Here is a 5,568-nt window from a genome sequence, read left to right as displayed (position 1 = left end):
TGTGAGTTATTCTTTAGAATAACTTCATGAGCAGCTGTTTGTTTCCTCAGAAAGTGAAACGATGAGTCTAAGGAAGCACGGACATTAGAAAATGTCTCTGATGATTGATTTTTTTTTTCTAGTCTTTGTTTTTCGTCATAATAACTAAGGTCAGCTTTAGTTTGAGCTGTAATAACTTTGATCACATCATCCTGGTGCAGACGAGAGGATCGGTTACAAGCGCGTTCATAAATGGTTTCTTATAAAGTTCTGTCTGAATATATATTTGAATGATATTGGGTTTGAGATGGTGTGGCGCAGAAGGACGGCCTCAGAAGTGGAGGCCCCATTGATGAGGAGAGTCTTCATCATGGCTCACACAAACATGGTGTTTTGCTCCCACAGAGAGGAAACCTGATGGTGTTTCAGGTGCTTGTCTGTCTGCTTCAGCCTGTCTTTCCTGTTTCCTGCGCTAATACCATCAGTTTCCCCCCAGGCTTCCATGAATGTCTAAATCCTCTCCAGAGGGAGCTCTGCTGGTAAGATGTGATGATCGCAGCACAGGAAACATTTCAGATTCAGTTATTCACATTTGTGCTCAGCTTAGCTTAGCTTAGCATAACTGATCAGCAGGTAAAAAAGTAAGAGGAAATCTCATCTCAACAGGTCTATTTTATTTTTGTGGGACTAAAGTTATCTGTAATTCATAAACAGCTATTGCAATATTCTTGCACTTCCTCCGGTGTCCAGCAGAAACCACTCAGTGCTGCACTGAGTGGTTTCCATACACTCCCATGTTAAACCTTTACAGTACAAATAAACAGGTTTACACATTTACACTTTTACAATACACAAACTGCTTGGTCTCTGTTGATCATTTTTAAATAATTTCCTCTTCATGGGGAGTTTGCATTGTTAGGGGCGTGGCCTTTTTGACTGATGGGTGGATGGTGACACAGCCGGCTGTAGCTGCTAGCTGTCTGCTAACTTCACCTGAACTGGACCATGTTTGTGCTGTTGGAGCATTTTTAATGACATCATCTGATCAATAATATGGCAGCTGTGAGGTTACTGTACTAACAGACTGTCCAAGAAGGTGGAACCCCAGGTTTGCTGAGTAACATCTGAGGATTTTGATTGGATGTCACACTGATTAGCAGGTATTTATGTGTGTCATACACCTGTACAGTCTGTGGATTCAGTTTGTGTATGAAGATGAAAAGAGGTGGTGAACTTATAAAAGTGATCCTTTTCTTTGATCAGATGAGGAGATGGTCATGGTCATGCTTAAAGAGCTTATCTCAGGTGTGTGTAAGTGTGTCAATGATGGTGAGGTTACAAATACTGGGCTAAGATGAAGGTGGTGTAGGGTTTGCTTTAGTAAAGGCAACATTAGATCCTCTAATCATGCTTCAGTTTGTTCTTCATGTTCTGTATCATTGATCTGATCTTGCAACGTTAAATATAACAGAGTAAAACTCTGACCTTAAACTTCATTCACCTCACCTGTTCTCTTGGGGTCTAACCCTCTCGTTTCACTTGTGCAGAGGCAGAAACTTCGGTAAAAACAGAGCGCTCTGTTTCTGGTTCCAGGAAAAGCCTGATGGAGGCTAATCATCCAGACTAGTGAGCTGAAGACCCATCGTTACCTTCAGTGACAGATGGCTGAGGGTTGCTCACATTACACCTACAGGAGTGTGGATGTGACTCTGGGTTACCTGTGAACGAAGGTTCTTTCATGTGGTGTCAGAAAAATCAGGAAAACCAACATTTCACTGAAAAACAGTGATGAAGGACACCATAAACCATAAAGAGCAAAACATTCTCTGTGATTCAGAGTTTAACTGTATCTTCAACAGATGAAGATTTGATCGGCACCAGCCCTGTGGGCTTAGCAGGCCACAAAGTACAGCTTTGATATCGATATCCATCTTACTAATTTCAGTTTTTACAGAACAAATCTATGGGCAGAAATCTGTGCCATCAGAAACTGAATTTGAATAAGTTCAATTTGAATTTGAATTGCTCAGATTTAATCTGAATTGTAACTTGAATAAATGCTTTTGAAAACTGAATTTGAATTAGTCTAATTTGAAATTGAATTTATGGTTTGAAAATGATCATCACTAAATTGAAATTGAATTTATATTTTGAAAATGAATTGATTTGCTTTGAAACTGCATTTTATCCTTAAAAAATTCAGCTCTCGAATAATTTCAGTTTCACTTCTCACCATTCAGTTTCAGTTCTACAATTCAGTTTTTTGGAACTTACATCCGGTTCCGGTTCAAGCGCAGATTAATAGAACTACGTTTTACTAGCGGACCGAAAGTGTTACCGACGGGAATCTACAGCGTCTTGAGCTGAATTAAGACTTCAGAAGTCATTCGTCATGTCGAATGACCAGCGGATAAACTCTCAGGTTGGTAATAAACGTATTACATGTATAAGAACAAGCGTCATGTTAACAAATGATAGCCGTACAGTAACTGTTATGCTTATTGTAGCTGTTAGCTAAAAACGCTAATTTAACATAGTTTGCCCTGAATTCAGCTTTGACAAACAAATATGATCGACTGTTTCTAGTAGAATTCCAAAGCTGTCATCTTGTACCCTCTCAGAGTACCCCTCTGTATGCTTGCAGAGACCCCTACAGTAGGGAAACATGCAAAACGGTGTCCAAACCTTTGTGTTTTAGCTTTATTTATGTCTTACACAGCATCCCAACTCTTTAGCTAACTTAATAACTTTAGCTAAAGTGAATAGTTAGTCTAATTCATTAGTGCAGCATTACTGGATCACCTCTGTTTGAAGTGATATAATGTGATATACAACTATCACTGTGTTTAACTACCATAATAATTCTTAGGGTACTGAGTGCATGCTTAATTAGATTTTTTTTTTTTTTAAAGCATGCTGCTCCATTACTATGTTTGACAGGCTGAAGTTGTCGGGTCGCCTCCTAAATCGACCATTTTTACAGGTGTTTTGTGCCAGAAATGGAGTGTCCACTGAAGACTGAAGATACTGAATCTCTACGCCTTGCCATTGATCCCTCTTGTGCCTTCATCTAGACAAGAGACATTAACTTAACCACTCTCACATGCTCTGTACCTACATCACCTTCCCTGACAGTCGTAGCTTGGCTCATCTGAGGGTGAAATTATAAGAATGTGTTATTTTGCAAAGTGCTCTCTAGTGTTCCTAAATAAAATATGGCATTGAGGTCATTTCTTTTGAATTAATCCCTTCTTCTGAAATATAAGAACCTCTTCTGGTTTTAATGGCACTTTGGATTTCCTGACTTTCTGTTCCACTTCCAAACCCAAATAGATGCTGACAAGCTGACACAGTAACATGGAAGAGAGAAAGACGTTGGAAAGGACAACTACAAATAAACCTAATGCCTAACAATGAAAAGTGTAAAATAAGAACAACAACAATAATAATAAAGATAAAAGATGAAGTAACAAGTTTTTAGTTTTGTTTATTCCAAATGATCATCCAGATGTCTGTGACATGTGATGACAAACACCATAATGGAAGGCCTTAGTCATCACATGCTTAAACTCATATATTTTTGCATATGCTGAACAGGCAGTCAGACATGCTGTAACTGTGGGGTAGAAAACAGCATGAACACCATACGGCAGGGGTCTCAAACTCCAGTCCTCGAGGGCATGGAAAAGTTGCATGACACTGGCCCTTGAGGACTGGAGTTTGAGACCCCTGTCATATGGAATATGACAGGTGTGGTTGAACTGCATGAAGACTCTGAAGTTTCTCTTCTCTTCTGGCAGGACAGGAATGTGGCCTTGTCCTGTGAGCCACTGTAAGGATGTACTTAGAGTAGAACTGGACTGTCACCGGCCTCAGGCTCTTCACCCTTTTCAAAGACAAAGCAGTCATTTAGATAAAATATTAGATATTGTTTACCTGTAAATGCACAAAGTAAATTTAGAAATGTTATTATTGTCAAGAGTGAACAAGCACTGATAGTGTAATCTACAGCTGTGGCCAAACGTTTAGAGAATGAGAAGTGTTGTTTGCTTATTTACAAAGTTTGCTGTTTCAGTGATAGTTGTATATCATATTATATCACTTCAAACAGAGGTGATCCAGTAATGCTGCACTAATGAATTAGACTAACTATTCACTTTAGCTAAAGTTATTAAGTTAGCTAAAGAGTTGGGATGCTGTGTAAGACATAAATAAAGCTAAAACACAAAGGTTTGGACACCGTTTTGCATGTTTCCCTACTGTAGGGGTCTCTGCAAGCATACAGAGGGGGTACTCTGAGAGGGTACAAGATGACAGCTTTGGAATTCTACTAGAAACAGTCGATCATATTTGTTTGTCAAAGCTGAATTCAGGGCAAACTACGCTAAATTAGCGTTTTTAGCTAGCAGCTGCAATAAGCATAACAGTTACCTTACTGCTATCATTTGTTAACATGACGCTTGTTCTTATACATGTAGTACATTTATTACCAACCTGAGAGTTTATCCGCTGGTCATTCGACATGACGAATGACTTCTGAAGTCTTAATTCAGCTCAAGACGCTGTAGATTCCCGTCGGTAACACTTTCGGTCCGCTAGTAAAACGTAGTTCTATTAATCTGCGCTTGAACCGGAACCGGATGTAAGTTCCAAAAAACTGAATTGTAGAACTGAAACTGAATGGTGAGAAGTGAAACTGAAATTATTCGAGAGCTGAATTTTTTAAGGATAAAATGCAGTTTCAAAGCAAATCAATTCATTTTCAAAATATAAATTCAATTTCAAATTAGACTAATTCAAATTCAGTTTTCAAAAGCATTTATTCAAGTTACAATTCAGATTCAATCTGAGCAATTCAAATTCAAATTGAACTTATTCAAATTCAGTTTCTGATGGCACAGATTTCTGCCCATAGGACTTCGATCAAAAACAAAATAAAAAAGTGATTGATAATCCAAATCCATATTACCATTTTATTGAATTTATAACATGAAACCAGGTTGTTCATGTAAACAAGCTCAGTTATTTATTAGAAGTAGTGAAGTGATCATGTTGTTTAAAGGTCCTTACAATAAGCTCTTAATTCATCAGAATCAGAATACTGTAATAATCCCTAAAGAAATTAATGAAGAAACAACTGCAGACACAACAACATAAATTAGGCTGGACACTGCTGTAATACCAATTTAAACCAGAAGGTGTCAATGTAACCTATTATAACCTATTGAGAGAAGTATTTCTCACTATAAGATTTGACAAAATAAGTATTTAGCATGACATTTTGGGGATTTTACTGGCTTCACAGCTTGTGTTTCCTTGCAGATGTTAAATGTAACATATGAGCTAAATTATAAACTTCACGTAAACAACCACAAAAACACCACAGAATCAAAGGACCTGCCTCCCCACAGGAACGAGCACACATACAGTCATGCTTATCTAAGAAGTCCAACAGAAGCAGCAGGGAATCAATCACTGCTGTGATCAGTGAAGCAGTTTCCTCCAATAATCAATAATATCTGTGATCAGAAGTCGATGAATGTGCTGTTCTTTAGCTACCTATCGGTAGGATCTGCTGCAGATCGATAT

This window comes from Maylandia zebra, linkage group LG7 (assembly GCF_041146795.1).
Source record: "Maylandia zebra isolate NMK-2024a linkage group LG7, Mzebra_GT3a, whole genome shotgun sequence".
NCBI classification, from domain to species: domain Eukaryota; kingdom Metazoa; phylum Chordata; class Actinopteri; order Cichliformes; family Cichlidae; genus Maylandia; species Maylandia zebra.
The sequence above is the reverse complement of the archived record's forward strand: the minus strand, read 5'-3'. Positions refer to the sequence as shown.